Source organism: Emys orbicularis, chromosome 10 (genome assembly GCF_028017835.1).
Source record: "Emys orbicularis isolate rEmyOrb1 chromosome 10, rEmyOrb1.hap1, whole genome shotgun sequence".
NCBI classification, from domain to species: Eukaryota; Metazoa; Chordata; order Testudines; family Emydidae; genus Emys; species Emys orbicularis.
The window spans coordinates 61,217,153-61,238,547 of NC_088692.1; the positions used below are offsets into that span (position 1 = coordinate 61,217,153).

Sequence of the window (21,395 nt, forward strand, 5' to 3'; positions counted from 1 at the left end):
GGCTGGAATTACTCTCTGTATATTGGCTGCCAATGACTAGTGACCCTTATAGGCCATGCATTTTCACCACTCTGCTCTCCCAGGCTGCACAAAGGCTGGAGCGATTGCCCTCCCCCGACCCTCTCTCCCCAATTTCTCCATCTCTCTGCCGGGGAAGGTAAGAGAGCTCAGTTCTGAGGGGACAACCAGTTGTCTTGAAATCTCTGGGACAGATTTCAGAAGTGGACTTTGAAAAGCAGCAAAGCTGCATTCACAGCTCTCCAGCTGGGACAACAGAAGCTGTTCGGGCTCAACTGGCAGCATTGTTTTGTGCAAGGAAAGGCTGCCTCCTTTGAGGAGGAGAGACAGTGCAGTTGGGTCTGTCGTGGCTTACGAAGTCCATGCCAACTTGTCTGAAAACCAAAATCTTCCAATGCTTAAATATCTGCCAGCACTAAACTTCTATGCTTAAAAAATATATATATCCCATTTGTGGATTTCACTAGTGAAATGCATCACACAGCCTACCCGCCTTGCCGTTCTCTCTCTCACACAGACACAGACCTAGACATAGATACATACACAAAGCAGCTCTAATGAAATACTGGTTTGGTACTTAGGATGTTTTCTCCAATACTGAGAGGGAAAATACATAAGCACAATCAACTCCAGCTAGGTAGCTCAGCAACACTTCAGATTATGAAGCCAATAATAAAATGGTCAAATGTCCCCTCTCCGCACTGCAAGCTGCATGGTGCCTTTCAGAACAGGAGCAGGGCCGTGGGTGAGCGAGTGTCTTCCTCAATAAGAACCAAGATGTATTTTTATTTACAAAAGAAAGGAGAGAACAGTTTCCACACAAAAGCACTACAACGATAACTCCCTTTGGTAAAAAGTGTAATAAATGTCTCCATAGGTCTGTTTGTTGGTACTAACTCTCAAGCCACCTGGTACTATGGTACACAAGAAGCTGGTACAGTTATGCTAGCACATCAAGCATACTTCCTTTAATAAAAAAAGGAAAAAAATTGACAATATGTACATTTATTTACAAAAGAGGAAGGGGAACATGTTAAAATTGTGTTGTTTCTGCTGTGTGTGCGTATGTGTGTGAAAAGCTGGTGCATGGCACTAGGAGAGACTAGTAAAGAAGCAGGTACAAAACAATCCCGCTGGCACTAGAAAGGACAGACCAATCTGAGCTGGTTGAATCAGGAGTCCAGCAGGGTGAAGGAGGGAGGAGTCGAGGGTCAGATCCAGGAGATGCTGTTCTCGACAGCCGGACTGCAGAGCTGGGTGACCCCGGGTGAGATCCTGGCAAACCTGCAGCAGTCTAACAGAGGAGAATCCAGTTGTGATAGGCACCTCTGGGTTTCACGACATATCTGAGCATATAACTTTAAATGCACCACTCCGGTCAGGATGTATGCAACATCCAGTTCTCTTCCCTTGAAGTTCAGGCCATTGAGGAGTTAGTCTCAAAAGTGCTGGTGCATATGAGCTAGCTGCATTTCTCTAGGATCACTCAGTTCTGAAAAGGGTCCTTCCCTCCACAGTGCACGCTGAAGTCAGAGGCCTGTTGGCAACAGTTCCAGCTTAGGTTTGTAGAGATCCGTTTTCCTAAACCGAATCCCGCTGGTGACAGGCTGTACCAGCTGTGCACTAGTCAACTGGCCATGTTACGGAGATACACAGTGAGGGGAGAAAGGCATCTTCCTCGTTTCCTTGATACGCACACACATACACACACCACGTGATCTTCCCTCGCTCAGGGACTTTACGGTGTCTTGAATATTGTGCCGTATTTGACACGGCACTTGTTAATGCTCACAAAGTGCAGGGTCTCTGTATCACAGGTAGTGGTACAGGGCACCAAACCCTCCAACCCTTCTCCCATTAGCCACTTGTTTGTCTCAGCTGCCATTTCACGGGTCACATGCTCCTTGGTCCATTTGTCCACCCAGGCTTGGAACCGCTGGTGCAGCCGCTTGCTCACTCTTTCATGGGACTACAGAAATGGGAGAGACAAAAGATCCCGAAACACTTAAAAAGTGAAAACAAATCCACTTCCCTAGGCCAACAGATTTGAGATGTTTAGCTCTGCTGGGGAACTGGCAATACAAACACTGACCCTTGCCGACCGATCAAGGGAAAGCGTCAGTAAATTGGAGGCAGTGTATGAACAAGCAGGCACAGCCATCCTTATTCCCCAACTGGAAATCCCCCAAAGCCTAGTGTTAATGAAAATTAAGTCCGTGAAATCAAGTGCTCAGAAGTCATCAAATTCAAAAATCATCAAATGTTTGTTGAACTCTGAACTAGAAGGTTAACTCTGCCACAGTGTATATCCTGTATATCGTATGAAATGGATTCAACACTCTGCTAATGATCAAAACAGGGACACACAAAACATACATGTGCACCAGAGCAGAATTAAACACTCAACAGAAGTAATTTCCAGAAGTTCCTGACTTGACTGCTTGATTAGAACCCTAACGCTGCAATAATGCTAAGCTTCTCATATCTTTTCCCTGATTCATGGCAGTGTCAGGTGATGCAAGTCTGTGTTCAGCCTTCAATGCAGGGGTTTATAAAAAACAATACAGAAACAGTCTCACGTGCGTGCAAGAATTCCAGCTGGAATAGAAGAGGGGAGTGCTGAGACGGATATATTTGTTCCCAACCTCTCACAGCACATGCGCGCATGCACACGGCACCCCCACTAAAATAAAGTTATTTTTGGACCGAAACAGAGCCTAAGAAATTTCAAACCAAAAAGGAATCGGAGTAAAGTTATGAGTAATTTAATAAAGGGTTAGTTAAGTTTAACACTGACTTAATTACAGTAGTCAGTCCCAGTAACTACTACACATATTCCCATTGCTGTGCTATTCTGTTAGAACCTGAACTTCTGAGTCCTGGGAAAATATGCATTGTGACATTTCCAGGGTGGACTGATTTAAATCAGCATTTGTATTTCAGCTGTTTTCTAAAGAAAGATGCACTCATTAGTTGATATACCCATTAAAACACCTTGACTTACAACTAAATAGACACTTTACAGTAGATTTGGTACATCTGTTTGCTACCTAGAAGTGTACACCATAACTATATTTTCAGATTCTTATTAACCAAACACTTTTAGTATGTTAGAAAATGGTGAACGATATATTGCTTATTTACTAGATAATTAACTTTTTGCTCATGTTTTGTGTCAACCTGCATTAGAATGGTAACTGGAATTTAAACAACCAAAACAGTATATAAAATGTATTTGTATTAGACAAGACAACCTTAAATGTTTTAGACACAAACTTCTCTTATCAAAAGATGCTTCACATTGACAATTAAATAATTTATTAAATTGAGGGATTAACTGTAGTCAGTGAATTAAACTGATTATTTCAGGTTGGTCTGGGAAAATTTTCAAATATGCCTAAGTGAAAGTAACTGGGGCTTAAATTTCTAGTCTTGCTTATGTCTCTTGAAAAGAAGACAATCTCCTAAATTACCTATGCTAACCAACTGTACCATATTTTTGAAACTTGACCTCAAAAGTTAGATTCTTTCCCTGACTCTTTCTTGATATAGAAATGAAGCCTTTAATTCAAAGGGGTTTTGTTGTTGTTGTTTTTTAAGAGAGGGTCATGGATTCAGCATATTTATTTGTTATTTAAATGTCTTATTATAATCTTCTAAGTTTAGGCCTCAACATATTTTGTATTAAATTCTGATTTCATTTTAAACTGGCTCATTTTTAAAAAAGAAAAACTTATAAGTAACAAAAAATTTTAAAAAGGAATTTTATTTAATTTTTAAAAAAGGTCTCCCAATTTTTATCCACCTTGGACCTTTCTGTAATTATGACATCACTGCGGCTATCCTAGTCCCAGACCCAGCACTTTCAAGCAGCTGGTATATTTGTTTGCAGTGCTCCGCTGCCCGGGAGCAACCCTAGACTCCCACTCTCAGTGACTGCAGGGACGAGGCACAGCTCCTTGATGAGATGAGCTTGGAAGGCTATGTCAGAACACGGGTCAGTTTTTCAGCATTTCAGTTCTTTGCTATCCCCCTTTTTAGGCCCACCCTAACAAGGGGGATTACCAACCAATGTGAGGTGCCCCTAGGCAAGAAACCTACGAGTAAAAGGATGCTAACAGCTGCCTACTCTAACAGGAAAGTTTGGAAAATGGAGGGGGAGGAAAGGAAGGGTTACATCTCAGGAACATTCAGAGGAAGTTTACAGCGTCCAGTGGACTAAACTATGTCGTGTCCAGTCCTCAAAGCAATATGAAGACTACTAAATGTTACAGGAGAACAACCCCTCCCCCGCCACCCCGGACACTTTATCTGACTCTCCCCAGATGCCCTTTGGGAGCAAGAGGTTCAGGGAAACACCAGCTGCTCATCCCATTCCTTTCACTCAACTCCTACCTGCTGAGCACACAGCAGAGCAGTCCTCCTGTACATGTAATCCTCTGATTTGATCATGTACACCAGAGGTCGGCAATCTCTGGCATGCGGCTCGCCAGGGTAAGCACCCTGGCGGCCGGGCCAGTTTGTTTACCTGCTGCGTTGGCCGGTTCGGCCGATCGCGGCTCCCACTGGCCGTGGTTCGCCGTCCCAGGCCAATGAGGGCTGTGGGAAGCAGCATGGGCCGAGGCATGTGCTGGCCGCGGCTTCCCACCACCCCCATTGGCCTGGAGCGGCGAACCGCGGCCAGTGGGAGCCGCGATCGGCCAAACCTGCCGACGCAGCAGGTAAACAAACTGGCCCGGCCGCCAGGGTGCTTACCCTGGCGAGTCATGTGCCAGAGGTTGCCGACCCCTGACGTGCACCATCTTATAGGAATTCAGTTTGAATTTACACTCCAGCTTGTCCAAACTCTCCTCATTCTCCATGGACTTCTTCCTGTTTCCCTCCTTCCCTTCCTTCTCCTGCTGCTCCCGATCACGCTGACACTTACGGATCCGCCTCAGGTTCCTGTAAACCAGAGAATCCCTGCTGGGATTAGTGCTCATTCTCTGTCCACTAGGCTGGGCATATCTGGTGGCTCCAGGCCAGCCCTTCGGAACCCAAAGTATTGCTTAGAGTGGAATGGTCACAAATTAAAGTCGGTTAGGCTCATGTGCCTACCATAAGCCAACCCACTGATCTCAGCTGTTTACAGAGAGTGAGGGCCTTTCAAAGCTATTTTGCAACCAACTTCCTGCTAGCGAAAAGCACTGACTCAGCACCTTCCGCACTCAGCTAGAGGGCTATTGTAAGCAAAGGCAGGATTTCCAAAAAAAAAACCCAGGGCTGGTGACTCCCCAAACCCTGACCTCTCTGCTGCCTGTGGACTATGCCCTCTCTTAGGCTAGGTCTACACTACAGCGGGGGTCCGACCTAAGATACGCAACTTCAGCTACGTGAATACCGTAGCTGAAGTTGCGTATTTTAGGTCGGCTTACCTAGCGGTGAGGACGCGGGAAAGTCGACCGCTGCCGCGCTGCCGCCGCCTCCGCTGCCGCCTCCTGCCGAGGTGGATTTCCGGAGTCGACTGCAGAGCGATCAGGGATCGATTTTACCGCGTCTTCACCAGACGCGGTAAGTCGATCCCCGATAAACCGATTGCTACCCGCCGGATCGGCGGGTAGTGAAGACAAAGCCTCAGTCACTGGAGAGCAGGAGCCCAGGGTGGGCTCTTGCAATAAACAGCTGCACTGTGTCTCCATATGCTACTCCCAGGTTAATGTCTTCTAAAGTGGCAGAGTACTAAAAACAAACAAGAGACTGCAATAGCCAACACTGTGACAGAGTAAGATTTTCTCCCTCTGCTGACATGGGTACTTGTGGTCTGTGTGTCACTTTTCACAGCCACAGCTTGTTCACTCACCTTGGCAGGAAAACCGGCTTCTGGGCCAGGTGTTCCCGAAGTTCGGGAGAGGTAGAATCAGAGCTGACGTACCGTTCTACGTAGTCTGACCAACGCTGAAATTGGGCACAGAACACAAGGGGTTAACCAACATCTGCCAAATCAAACAATTCAAACCCAACTCTGAAGGGGTTTGGTTGGAAGTGGATGAAAGAAAAGCAATCTTTGGAGACTCCATATATTTCACACAGGTCCCACTCACTCTCCCCCCATGGATGGATATACCTATACCTATACCATAGAACTGGAAGGGACCCTGAAAGGTCATCGAGTCCAGCCCCCTGCCTTCACTAGCAGGACCAAGTACTGATTGTTGCCCCAGATCCTTAAGTGGCCCCCTCAAGGATTGAACTCACAACCCTGGGTTTAGCAGGCCAATGCTCAAACCACTGAGCTATCCCTCCCCCTATATGCACCTGCACTGTCTGGTTTTTGAAATTGTTAAGAAGAGATGCCAACAAGGCTTGTTCAAAGCAATTCACTGAGTGCACTGTGTCACATAATCAATGTGTCCTGTAGGACTAGAAGCAGGTCATAAACTATAGCATCTGAAACACTGACAGCTCTGCCATCTTCATCCAGTTATACCCCCATTTAAACTTTACATGCTTAATAGCTGCAGCTGAACTCCGAGGACAATCGGCTCTTACCTCTGCCTCTACGGGGTCATCCGAGTTCTCCTCTTCGGTGTCCAGCAGCTCGATAGTTAATTGGACCTGACCTCTGCTCTGAATGAACATCAGCTACAAAGCAGAATGCGGAAGGGGACTTAGTAATCAATTATTCAGAAAAATAAATCCAATAAACTTTATGCAACTCTCCAGCATAATACTGTGCCTTCCACTTTGCTGGGAACAACGGGGGGATACTAGCCCCAGTTACACAATCTGAACACAGAAGGAGTTTTGACAATGAGTGGAAAGTTCTAGATCACTAAGGAGCTAATCTAACAGAGGGTAAAAGGATAAAGAAATTATTCTACATATATGGGCAGAAGAGAATTCCTGGATAGAGAACCATGACATACTTAAAGAGAGGTGGAAGAAAAAAGCATGAATTGCTGCAGTGAACGGTTGGTATTTTATTAACGATCAGAAAAAATCTCTGTTACCCACAGAGTTAGCTCGAAATTGGGATGTTTATAAAGGCAAAGCAAGGAGCTGGACCCCTTTTAGCAGCATGCTGTTTTCTGATCAATTTGTGCAGTTTCAATTCTTTGCTTCCCTGCTTATTTTGAGACTCTCAGCGGGAACACAGAGACACCCTATAAATATCAAAGCCATTATCAATGAATTTCACTAGTTCAAGATGGGCCCGGCCACTTCTGATTTCACAGTGACAAGAAGTATGAATTTGATTTGAACTGTGAGTCAGGTTTATTTAACGCATAGGTGACAAATATTAGTAAGAGACCATTACAGTCTACAATGGATGAGATGGAGAAAAAGGTGGAAAGCGTCAGTGACCCACCCCACGGGAGGGAGGGAGAGACAGAGATTAAAAGCCTAGTGACAGCAATCACTCAATACAGTATTACTCTGGCTTTGGGACACTGGGAAATACAGGGACAAATCCCAGCTTTACTTCAGGATACGTATTTTTCCATCTTCCTTGCAAATGTCCCATTTCCGAGGAACTCTTTATAGAAATATTTATCTGTTTTTTCTGTTCGTTCTACAGTTCCTGTCTGGATTGATGCAAGCCCCGCCAAGGGCTATATTAAGACCGACAGTCACAGAGCAGGTACTCAGCAGCTCCACCAGGCTAGAATGCACAATCAGGTCGCCCTGTCAAGCTCTATGACAGCTGTGGAGCACACAGGTGTCCAGAGGTCCTTGGGATATTTGGATAGTTACGTAAAATGAAAAGCTGAGCCCATTCTCCTTTCTCAGCGAGCCTTCGTTCTTCCCCTCCTCTCTCAGCAAGCTCCTCCAGGAGTCCTCCTCCAAGCGTCACTGCAGGCAGATATGGTTTTTACCTTGAAACAGTTCTCGTCTGACATGGGCTGCTCGGCTTTGCGCTGGTACGTGGCCTCCACAAGGGCCCGAGATGACTGTGACGACAGCAGGCCTCCGGTAGCTCCGTTGCTATTCTCCGACAGGTAAAGCTCTGTCACCTGCATGCAGATCTCCTCGCTCACTGTGTGCTGAAGCTGGGAGCAGGAAGGACACAGAGAAGAGGAGTTAGTGAAGTGGTTTTAAATGCCTCTGGACTTGGTGCACTGTATACTGCAGTAGCCCCCTTTCCCCAACCCAAGTCAGTCAGAGGGCTTTGCACTTGTGTGCACTATGGACAACCTGCCTTCTGCAGTCAGGCCGTAGACAAAATAGAACACTAAGAAAATCTCCAAAATAAACTTCTCCATGTGGCAACAAGCAGAGTTTGACATTAATCAAAACAAGCCAGGCTGAGCCTTCATCATTTGCCTGCACTTCTAGACTTACATGTTTGCATGCAAACACTTATGTCAAAAGCTATAATTGATGAGAGAGGAACTATTTTATCTCCCCTACATACATATACGCTGTGGCAGAATTGGTCAGATTTCCAGTTCTTCTCCACTATGCACCATGCAAGTCTCAGAACCAGCTAAAGAATATGTCCATCAATGCAGATTAGAAATGAACATACCCTTAAAAATTCCTGCTTCAAACCTCTGTCTGGTCAAACCACAGCAAAAAAAAAATTCTAGCCATCTAAGTATTAAAACTAAAAAACAATTATTTAGGTTATGAACATAGTAGCCTCTTCTATTGTGAATTACTACTACACCCATTGGAAAACATTGTGTCCTTTAAAATAAATAATGATGCTGGCAAAGTACAGTCACACATACAAAGTAACTACGGATTAATAACCTTTAAGTGAGCATTATGAAGGAAAAGCCTGACAGCTGGCAAAGATTTAGACCATCAAGGTACGCGGGAAGGGCTTGTTAGGCAGTTCTCTTGCCATGGAATCGCTACACCAAATCCAAAGGTTGATTAGTTGGTTGTTTGTGGAGGGGAAATTAAAAATAATTAAATCAAATTCTAATTATTAATTATATTCCCAAATTGAAATAAAGAGCCGGTTGACTGCTGATTTCCTGTCAAAACTGAAATTAAGAACTTGTTTTTAGCCCTGTCTTTATACTCTAATTTGTGCTTAACAATTCTCCATAGAAATTGGATCATCGAGGTAGCCAGCATGTGAGAGTTGACACTTGGGCTTACAGAGTTCAAGTGACAACAAGCAGCTGAAAGCCACAAATATACCAGCTTCAAGAGCCAGCCAGCGTGTGTGAAATCCAGAAGGAAGTTGTTATTCAAAAGAAATACAGAACCTTTTCCAAGAGTCCTTACAGTTTTGGTTCTTGTGTTTACAAATGCTTCAGGTTTTCTAAGAGCAAGAGAACACTTCAAATGTGGTCCCATCTCATACTAGGCATCTCTTGGATAGTGGAGGACAGTCTGCACTTGGTAAGGCAACTCCCATCTTTTCATGTGCTGTATATTTATACCTGCTTACTGTATTTTCCACTCCGTGCATCTGATGAAGTGGGTTATAGCCCACAAAAGCTTATGCCCAAATAAATTTGTTAGTCTCTAAGGTGCCACAAGGACTCCTCGTTGTTTTTACTGATACAGACTAACACGGCTACCCCTCTGAAAGCTGAGTAGTAATCCTCCACATCAATATCCACTAGAGGAAGAGAAGGTGCAACATGAACTACATTGTAACACCCCACAAAGGCAGTTCCTATAGGCCCACTATGAGTTCTGGGAGCAAAAGGACCACATGTTGAAGGTCTCAGACAAATTGATGAATTACCAGAATGGTCAATAAAATGAGGAACAACACTGTAAGACTTTAAATGAGAGCTTTTCAAATTAATGCCAGGTCTGTAACCCATCAGAGGCCTCACGGAGGAGGGCAGAGGTGGTAAAATTCTCAGAACTAAAGAGAACTAAAGAGGTTCTTGCTACCAAAACAACATTATGCACACCATTAAAGCAGAGACCTCACCAAAAAGATATGAACGCAGATATGTCCTAAGGCTCTTATGAAATATACCCATTGCACATTATTATTAACTTGTATTTCACTAGCACCCAGAGGTCCCAAACTATATCTGCGACCCCTCTGTGCTTGCCACCATTCAGACACACAACCAACTAGTCCCCGCCTTGAAGAATGTAAAACAGAGACCAAGGGGGTTGGGGGAAGCAACTTGCCCGAGGTCACATAGTAACTAAGTAGCAGAGCTCGGACTAGAACCCAGGTCTCCTGTTTCTCCAGCACCTTATCCAGAGCAAGCTACACGGACAGTTACCGCCTTTCCAAAGCTGAATGTGCCAATGTAGCTTCTAAAAGATTTTGTGGGCTGTAGCAGAAACACAGTAAAAAGGGGAAGAAAATGAAAAAAGCCATTCAGGGTACACCCAGTTTTGAACTAACACTCATCACTGCGGTATAGGCATCAAGGGAAGATGAAAATAAAGTTGTTAAAAATACTGGTTAAGGAACAATGCCATTTTAAAGGGAATTTGAAAAGTTCTCTGTGTTTTCTGTTTGTTTTTAATTGTTATAGGTTCAAACACCTCTGCATCCCTCAAGGCCAACAAAGACTGTCCACACTTCCTCCTTTGCTTTAATCCAAATTAGCTACTTTACTCTGGTTTTAGCTGGCAGGAAACAGGCAGCCATAGGCAGTTTAGTACTGTAGCATTATCACCACTAAGGAAACCAGCCCTTGGAGAATTCTAAATACATATATTTCCTGAGACCACTCAGATTACATGAATATTGTAACAGAAAATGGAAGATCAAGGAGGCTCTTTACTGGTCTACATAGGACTGCCTGGACTTACTTGGGTTTGGCCTGCCCTGCTTTCTTTAGTCGGTAAATCATTTGAACACCAGTTTAAAAGGACACACACGTTTTAATACCAGAGCCAAAACTGACTGCTTTGTCAATTGCCAGGGGCTGACTCCTCCATTGAGATAGTTTATAACAAGCTTGGGGCAAGAGAAGATTTTTATCCAACTTGTAAATTCATGAGGTAGAAAAATAGCGCAATCCAAAATTAAGAAATTCAGCTGGCAAGGAGTGTTAAAGCAATACAAAATACCAGGCCTCTCGCCCACAGCCCCATGAAGTAGGATGTTCCAAGTCCCAGGGTCAGGTCTAGAGATCTCCTCCTTGATAACATGCTGTGCTACATTCAGTGCCCACCAGCATCCTTATATTTCACATTTTGGAAACTACCAAAATGCAGGTACCGGATTTTACAGAGACAAGACCTAAAGGCAGGTGAGAGGGAGGAACACAGATTCCTCAAGACACCAGGAAACAGATCAAGTACCAGATCCACACACTGGGCTGTCATTCTTGTCTCATTTTATGCCTAGCACTTCCCGCTCCCATTCCCTTTCCCGGTTCTCCTCTTCGATTTGCCGCTCAGCCTGGGTGCAAATCCTCAGCAGCAGCAAGCATAGGATTTGGTGAAGCTGCATGAAGATGTACCAGTTGTTGTTGACATAGAAGAGGTTGTACACTTCGTCCCCCCTCCGCCCCTCCCCCCGGTAGCTTCTGGGCCGCTGTGTTGCTGAACAGCAGCTTGGCTTTAGGGAGGCTGCCCCCAACTCCGTTGTGCTTTTTCGCAGCCCCAGTGGCTTCATCCACATCCATTTCCTCCTCCACGTCTGAGAGCTCGCACCGCCCAGCAAACAGCAAGTCCGGAATGAAGTGGTACATGATCTGCTTGATTTTGTACTTGTCCTCTTTCTGAATTCCTGTCTGCTGTTTCACGTGGTGGATGATAAAGAGAAGCAGCATCCTCCAGGATTTGCCTGTCCTCATAGGCTAGTGACAGGTGTGGGCCTATGGGTACTCCAGCATTATCTTCTGATGCCTGCTCTTGCCTCTGAGGGAGGAAGAGCAAATACACAGAGCATGGGTAAGTCTCACATATGCAACTTACCATGTCTTTAAGACCCTTGTACAAAGCACTGGCAGTGAACTGGATTTCCTCTTTCATTACAACCCCAAACCCTATGGGGGAAGGGCCAGAGTTCACATTATCCATCACAACAACCCAAGTTCTGGTGTCAAGGGCCTACACATATTGCATACAGGGCCTTGGTGTCATTCTGTTTGAAGCTGATGCCCTGGTGATCCAGGGATTTCAGGTAATGTTTCTCATTCTGCTCCCTCCAGACCTTGTTGAATCCTCTCTGGGCTTCTCGCCACTCTTCCTCTTTCATCTTTAACCTTAGCAGCAACAAAAAACAAACAGAAGCTAAGAGATGCTAAGATACCACATTGATGGGTGTAGGATAAAAACCTAGACCAGACAAGCTGGAGGCAGTAAGGCTTCTGCTCAGTGCCCATCGCCCACTGAAACAGCAGAAAGTTTCAGAAGGACTTCAAATGAGGTACAACGTGCATAGCAAAATTCTCCAGGAATGGCCATGAATCTTTAGATTGGTTTTGTGGCTATGTTATTTTACAGAAGGTTAAATAGGCCACAAATGCATGGCTATACCCCACTAACCAGGGTGATGATGAGGGCATTCAACAGAACATAAACCAAACTTTTTTTCCCCCTGTATACCTCCTACAGAGTCCCAGGACTGGGTCTGAGTTCATTGTCAATATCCCAGAATTCTGCTTTGTGAGAAGTTACAAATAACAGAAATCTCAACTGTTGTAACCAGCTGCCCCAAAGAGTCCCTGGTATCTGTGACATCCCATCATTTATTTAATACATGGATTTAACCACTTGCCAGACATTTCAGAGCTCTCAAACTTCTCTGATACTTGTTATGGTCTTGTAACTAGATATTCTTTTCACCCCATGCAACACAGGCATACACAAAACTCTGAACCTCTCAGCCAGCTTATACCTAGCCTAGAAGAAATAAGTCCATTCTGTCACTTCACAAAGAGTGCACTGTAACCAACTTGATCATGTTTAAAGGAAAAACACCACAAGTTGGGAATCAGACAACCCTCGACCTCTCACATCTTGACATAATGTAAAAACCAGCTCTCTCTCTCTTCACTGAGAATTAAGGAATCACAATTTACATCTAGGCAGCCTACATACTTTTGATGAGACATAGGAACTTTGCAGAGATATAATTGCTGAACGTTCCAGGAGTCTAGAAGCACACAGATCCCAGAAGTACCTCTTACTTGGCAGTCCCTTCGCAAACCTATATCCCTCCTCTAATCTAGTTTTCATACCATGTCCATACCCTGGTGTCTAAGAGCACCTCCTCACAGTCTTACCCCTCTCCTTTCATCTCTCATTTCTTTACGTCTAGTTCTCACATTATGCCCTGCCTCAGTAGAGAACCTGCTGGAGACTGCAGACGTCCTCAACATGATGCAACATAAAAGCAAGTCCTTCCGGACATGAGTTCTCTTTCTGCATTTGTATAACGGGGCCCCAATTCTGACGGGGACATTAGGGAGCCACCATAATAAAGATCTGACAATCCGCAACTACAATGCTAAAGGGAATTACTTTCATTTCTAATTATCCTTTGTTCTACATTGTTAGAGATGTATCGGAAAAGTATGATGACACGGTTCCATCAAAATGCTGTTGTAGCCTCTTGCTGTGTAAATCCAGAACCAGCCAGGAGGACAGAGAAGCTATAAAGAACACAAAGGTTAGTTTCCATTCATTTATGGACTATCCCCTTCAGCCAGTTTAGTAGGGGCACATTCCGCACATTCTTTGAATACTGTAGTTCAATTTCCACCTTCTCTTTACAGCTCACTGACCATGCTCAACAAGGAACTGGGTGGAAGACAGCACTTAAACTCAAGAGTGACACGTGGTGACCACTAGGGGGCTTGGCTCTTACTCCACTCTACCATGGTTGCCCTCAAGGGTAAAAAAAGGAAGAGCTAGGGAAGTTCGGAAAGTCTTGTGCTAAGGTTCTAAGACACAAGAGAAAAAGTCCTACACAGATGGTACTAGAGAAGAGTACTTCCTTTCATCAATTTTACATTTCCTGCCTTTCATTTTCACATTTTCATATCCCCTTGTCCGTATATGAAAAGGTAAATAGCAGCAGCAATCAGATTTTGTATACCTCTGTAAAAACGCCTCTGATACCACTATCTCTCAAACCTAAACAGTCTCATTACCATCAATCACTTCTCACAGTCTTCCCATGCCTCATCTTCCCCCCCATTTCTGAGTCCTTTATTACTGAGATGTCCTTCTTGAGATAGGGTGACCACAACACAGAATTCCAGCTAGGTGGGGGATTTGTTAGTTTTTTCAATATACAGTAATGGCATATTTGCTTCAATTCATAGCAGAGATTGAGGCTGTATAAGAAGATTCTGTCAACCACCTCTCTTTCTATTCAAGACCACACTGATGACCTGTAGTCTATAGATCAGGAACCTATGCTTTAAAGATTGTAAAATTGTCCAACTTTTGACTTAGCTTCCACTTTCCTACATCTCGTATCTCAGTACTAATTTTTGGTATAATCCCTTCCACCAAGGATGCTGGACTGTTATATATTGTGATCGCTACCACTCAATGGTTTGACCACAGTTATTTCTTGATTCAGCATCTAAGTGTTATTCAGGGCTAAATCAATAACCTCTCCTCTTGTGTAGCTACAGACTAGCTATTACAAGAAGCAATCATTTAAAATATTGAAAAACTCCTTCTCCTCACCTTCTCCAGAGGTTGACATTTTATATGTGGGGAGTTGAAATTGCCCGTTATAACTATTATTCAAGAGAGCGGTCTCTGGCCCCCCCTCAATATTGTGCACTCACTTCCTTTTTCTGATCAGTTGGCTGGCAGTAGAACATCGTAATTTTTGAGTTGGAACCTGAATCCAATACAGACTCTACACGTCAAAGCCTTGTTTACTTTCACAGATGGGATTTATAATGGGATCAAACTCAGTTGTGTCCAAAACTGACAATACAGAACCCCACCCCAGCTTGATTTTTGAACTCAAGACTGCCCTATCTTGGGTAGGAAAAATAAAAAATCCATACCCTGCCAGCAGGGCCAGTGATGTTTTGGCTTTACTAGACACAATAGTAGCTGGGTACTATGAAACGCAACAACTTATTAGAACATAAAAAGCATCCGCATTTCTCAGACTGTATGCTTTCCTCAACTGGAGCCTCTGTGTGTATTATACGTTTGAATAGTGCCTAGCGTACGATGAGTTTTACCCAAACACAAGTAATAATGCCGAAACCTGGGAAGTACCTTTTCAGCACAATAGGAACTGCAACAGATGGGTTTTTCCTCAGCCCGTCTAGGATGTCGGCCGCTTTGTCAGCATATATCCTCTGCAGCACCTTGCGGTGGATCACCTCCGACGTGCCACCCAGAGTGTTGTCCAGCCGGAATTTGGCTTGCTCCTCAGCAGACAAGTGGGAGAGTTTCTTTGGATTGCCTCTAAGACTCTGATTGTTGCCAGGTTGGTCTCCAAGACAACATCCAGCTGAAAGGGAAGATGTGTTAGCCATAGTACAATATTACTTTCTGGAAATAAAGGTCGGGTCTACACTACAGACCTATATTGGTGTAACTACGTTGCTCAGGGGTGTGAAAAATCCACACTGAGCAACGCAGTTACATCGACCTAATCCCCCGCGTAGACAGCGTCATGTCAACGGGAGAGCTTCTCCCATCGACACAGCTATCACGTCTTGGGGAGGTGGATTAACTAAGCTGATGGGAGAAGCTCTCCCGTTGGCATAGGAGTTTCTTCACTTAAGCACTGCATCAGCACAGCTGCAGTGTTTTAAGTGTCGACTTACCCTAACATTTAAGTGAACCAAAACAAGAACTTAATACTTCTGTAATGCTGTGCACATAAAACAGGAGGCACTTGAGAAATGGTTTAATATTTCCACATTTGGTTGTTCTAATCTACCTATATTTCATCTGCTTCCTATACAGTATTGCCTCTTTTCACAAGAAGTTACAGGCTACTAAAATGCTTCCTTCAGGAAATAAGATTTTCCATGGGTGGGAGGTACACAATTGACAGCATTACTACAAAAGGAAGCGATAAATCTTAGCATAGGCAAATAATTGCTGTGCTGAGTTCCATTTGGAGTGTCAATCATTTAACACTCTGTGAATGTCATTTTTCAGATTTTTAACACAGAAATATATTTCAGCCTCTATGTACTAATAAAAGGAAGCATCAATTATGCATCTGCCATTGAACAGTTTCATTTGGAATGACCTAAAGAGAAGAGAAAGAAAGCTGTGCCAAAGCTACCGACCACGATAAAGTCAATGGGTTGGAGGGGAAGGAGTTGGTGATCAGAAGCAGTTACTTGGATTTTGATTCTTGTATTCACAGAGGTTGAACAGTCCTTAGGTAGAAGCATAACCATGTCCACCAAAGGCAGAACAAGTAGTAATGGGCTTAATCTGCAGCAAGGGAGATTTAGGTTAGATATTAGGAAAACTTTCTAACTATAAGGGTAGTTAAGCACTGGAATAGGCTTCCAAGGAAGACTGTGAACTCCCCATCATTGGAGGTTTTTAAGAACAGGTTGGACAAACTTTTGTCAGGGATGGTCTAGGTTTACTTGGTCCAACTCAGTGCAGGGGGCTAGACTTGATGACTTCTTGAGGTCATTTCCAGCCCTACATTTTTATGACTCTATGATCCTATAACCAAGAAAAAAAGTCCGGGCATCAGTATTTAAGCAGTATTATACCATATAGCTAACCAGTTCATAGAATCCCAGGCTTTCCAAGAAATGATTTTGGAAGAATTCTACCTCAAAACGCTCGTCCTCACATCTGTAGATGTGTTCTTCGTATTGTGTCTTCTTGGAGCTAACGAAGGTAGAATCCTCAGACCGGGAAGGGAAGGAGACCCAAGTATCATTCAAAACCTTAGGTGAAGGAGCAAAGCAGAAGACTGATGGATCTTTTCTCTGAGCCATCAGAGCAGACACCCAAATTTATATTATCACATGTTTCTCTGACAAGGAATCTCCGATTCCCTACATCCATTGTCTCTTTTCCTTGGTGAACATTCTCTCCTGTACATACCACATACCATTACGGATCAAATGCTGCTCATTTAAAGTTGTGCAATGCTCCCTTCTAACGTCCTTTGGCAGCCGCCTGCTTTGTCCACTGCTTGCAGGAAGAGCAGCCCGTTGCAGCTAGCTTGTGGGGGCTTGGAACCAGGGTGGACCGGCAGCCCCGCTATCAGCTCCCCGCTCCCCTAAGTTCCCTGTGCTGCAGCCACCCAGCAGAGTATCAATTCCTGGCAGTTGAGCTGTCCTTCCCCCCACTGCCATGTGCTGCTCCTGCCCTCTGCCTTGGATCTGCTCCCAGAGACTCCTGCTTGCTGTGCAGGGGAGGAAGGGGGGCTAATATCAGGGTGTCCCCCCTCTCCCCTGCTCCTGCACCCCGCTTACCCCTTCTCCATATAGAGCAGGGAGACAGAGAGAGCTTGGGACAGCAGCTGCTGTCTCAACTTCCTGATCCACTTAAAAAGACAATGCACTTAAGAGTGGGTCAGCTTACTTAAAGGGGCAGTGTGCATCTCTCTCTCTCTCTCTCCCACACACAAGGTGTGTGTCTGTCTCTGTCTGCTATGCTGTCTCCCCTCCCTCGTGTGAGAGGTTACATTAACAACGTGTTAACCCTTGAAGGCTCAGCCGAGTGCTAGTTCATCATTTAGCAGTAAGGCATTCCCTGGGAAATATCCCTTCCTCTTCCACCCTCTAACTTCACCACCTCAACCAAGCTTCACAATCATCATAGCTGTGAACAGTATTAAATTGTTTGTTTAAAACGTATACTGTGTGTATAGCTATATAATACAGCCTATAGTTTTTTGTCTGGTGAAAAAAATTTCCCTGGAACCTCACCCCCTCTATTTACATTAATTCTTATGGGGAAATTGGGTTAGCTGAACATCATTTCGCTTAAAGTCGCATTTTTCAGGAACATAACTACAACATTAAGCGAGGGGTTACTGTATCGCTCTGAGGCTGGTTGGTTCCCACTTTCTCCCACCCAACGCAGACTGACTCCTTTGAGCCCCATGGCAGGATTGGAGGGGGACACACACATGTGGCAATCCTGTTGATCTCACATCTAGCTTCCTGTGCATGCATAGATTCAGGCCCCAATCCTGCAATTTATTTTAAGTGGACGGGCTGTGCGTCTACGCAGAAGCCCCATTAATTTCAATGAGGTTCAGCCTCGACGCTGGGGTCCTCCTGAGCAGAGCCAGTTATAGGTTACGTCTTCACTGGGGAAGGGGGGAGGAATCGATTTAAGAGACGCAAATTCAGCTACGCGAACACCGTAGCTGAATTCGATGTATCCGAGCCGACTTACCCCACTGTGAGGACGGCGGCAAATTGACCGCCGCAGCTCCCCCGTCGACGGCGCTTACTTCTACCTGCGCTGGTGGAGTACAAGCGTCGATTCGGGGATCGATTGTCGCGTCCCGACGAGACGCGATCATTCGATCCCCAAGAGATCGATTTCTACCCGCCGATTCAGGCGGGTAGTGAAGACGAAGCCTTAGGAGCAAGGATTTACGTGACAGCTGCCAGGAACAGATGCAGTCATGGTAGGGTCTATGAAAAAAGTCTTTTTGTTTAAATATTTGAGAGCTAAATAACAGGAAGATTGTGGTGCTGGTAAGGCAGATGGGTCTGTGAGAGGATCTCTGTTATGGGCTGCTCCACAGGGTGAAAAGAAGAACCTCCGTCCTACACTGTGAGAAACCCAAAAGGCTGGTCAGAACCGGAGAGAAGGAAGCAGCAAAACTGAAACTGACCAGCCTAACTGGAGAGTGAAACAGCAAAGGAGAAAGAAAAAGCAGCAGAGCCTTTGATTTTTAAAGCCTTTAAACGCACAAAAAGGATTTTGCAAGTGTCCCTTCTCCCCCGCCTGCTCCAAGCTTTCAGAGCAGCGACACCCGGGCTGTAGCAGGTGGGAACACCCCACCCGATCGCCCCCCTCCCCGGGGCACGGCTGGAGTCACTGCGACTCTCAGGCAGACCCACAGCCCGAGCAGCGGGTTTCCCGGGGGAGAAGCCACGTCGCTTTCCACATCCAGACCCGTCCGATCCCGGCCCGTGCTCATAGCCGGGCCAGCAGGAACCAGGGGCCGGTGGCGGCTCGGGTCCCCCGCCGGCCAGCGGGGCTCGCTCCACAGCTAGCGCGCCCCCCCCCCCCCCGCCCAGCGTCCCGAGCCAGCCCCGCGCCCACCTCGGTCCTGGCACGCCGGGCCGGGCCGCTCCAGGCACCGGGGGGAGGGGCGCTGGAAGTGAGGGCGCTGAGTGGGGGAGGGGGGCAAGCCCCGCCGCAGGGGCTGGAGGCGGCCGGACCCCGCCCCGAACGGGAACGCAGGCCCGGCCCGGGGGATGCCCGCGGGCCGCTGTTTCCCGGCCGGAGGGGGCGGAACTCGCGGCGGACCGGTCTGGCTCCCACCTGCCCCGGAGGTTGCAGTCGGGGAAGCGGGGCTCGGAGAGGAACTTCTCGGCCCGCTCCAGCGCGGTGCGCCGCCGCTTCAGCACCTGGGACCCGGCCATGGCCCCGCGGAACAGCGCGAACACGGGCCGAGCCACAGCTCCGGAGTCCGGCAACAGGGGAAGCCTGTACCTGTGGGCTACTGCGCATGTGCGGGGTACGGTGGGGAGTGAGCGCCCCGGGGGCGGGGCCTGGGTCCCGCCTCGCCCTGTCGCCTAGCAACGGGCAATCCCAGATTCCTGGCCCGGACTCCCCCCTGCTGCCCCCATGTGGCCGCTGCGGGGAGAGAGCAGGGCGCGCACCCCGGCGGGGTCCCTCGCACTGCTCTGGGGAAGGGCCCCGGGCCCGGCTGTGAACAGCCATTGGATCAGCCCCGGGATTGCCGGGGGAACCAGACCCTGCTGTGCCGCAGGCTCCCAGTGCCAGGGTGGGCCAGTCACTTGAGCCCAGATCCTCACGGGTTTAGGCACCTAAATCCCACCGAAGTCCTACCTTCTCTGTGCCTCAGTTCCCCACCCCTGCAGTGGGGGTTACAGCCCTGCCCTGCCTCCCAGTGGTGGTGTGAGGATAAAGACCTTAAAGATTGGGAGGTGCTCAGCTCCTACAGTAATGGGGCCACAGGAATACCTGAGACAGACTACAAACAGGCAGAGATATGAGAAAAAACACACACACACATACAGATGAGAAACACACACACACCAGTCCCAAACAGAACCATGCAGGGTAATGTATGTTATAAAAAACACCCACAAACCAACCACACACAACTAGCCCATGGCCCAGGCTGAACTTGTTCCTGTCACTCTCATTTCACAGGTCCTTTCCTCCTAGTGTTTGTCACACTCACTTGTTGCATCTTGTTTTAAATCTGGCCCTGTCCCTGCAAACACTGGCCAGGATTTCACAAGCTGCCCTGTGCACTCGAGTCCTTACACCTGCAAGGAGCTCCATGGAAGCCAAGGAGAGTCTGCCACACGCATGCAGGGATCCACCAAAGTGAACCCGTTTGCGGGATTGTGTCACTTCCGCATGAGTTTGCTCATGTGAATAGTCTAATTGACTTCACTGGGGCTCTGCACATGCACAAAAGTCCTTCCATGTGGATCAGTGGCTTTGGCCCCCAAACTTGTTTGAGCTCCGTACAGCCGCAGGGGTCCACCCACACTCATCTCATTGTAAAACTGGGACCTTTGAAAGAATATGGCTTTTTCATCTCAGCATTTACAAACATCTCCCTTTAATGTGCTACTTTATAGTCATCACTGCACGCAAGAGAGATGATTAATCCATTTTAATTAGTGATAGCACTGGGATTTCTACTGAGTTTGACCCCATTGCATGGCAATTTTACACCTTCAAATATTTTTACTCACACCACTATGTTGTCACTGTTACATCAGCTGCATTGTAAATGAATCCTAGGTAGAAAGGGGACCCCATTTCACACACTCTCAGGCTCAAACCCTGCTAGCAGCTCCGTGTAGGTGGACGCCCGCAGAGTCTTCGGTGAGCTTCATCCTAGGTGCAGTGAGCCACCCACAATGATCAGCTTGTAACATCAGGGCCTTCGTTGTGACAACTTGTTTGATGATCAGAACAGTTGCTGAAATCATTCCCAGAAGTGTGAGCAGCCAGAGAAGCTTGAACTCAAGAATGCATTAAAATATACACTCTCTATCTCCACTTCTGCAAATGTGCTCAATAGGCATTCACGTTGTTCCCTAAGAGTTTAATAAGCATGGGCTATTATGGGGCTAGAAATCAGACAAGGGCAGTCATTTAAAGATACATCTCTGTAAGAGAAGAATTTGGGCCCTGTGAATTTCCCATGTTGCAGAATTTGGCTTCCAGAAAGTAGCAGAGTACAGAAAGTTCCACACCGCCATTGCTTGTTCTCTCCATTCACTCATACTGCACCGTGATCCTTTGTCCAATGAGGGTTTTGATCTGACCCGAATTGTTTTCAGGATGCAGTTTCTTGGGAT

General features: G+C 46.3%; 1 pseudogene; it reads right to left on the reverse strand.

The window, feature by feature from the left end:
* Window positions 1-1,756: 1,756 nt before the first annotated feature.
* LOC135885075 (paired amphipathic helix protein Sin3a-like) lies at window positions 1,757-19,469 on the reverse strand (annotated as a pseudogene).
* Between the last annotated feature and the right edge of the window lie 1,926 nt (window positions 19,470-21,395).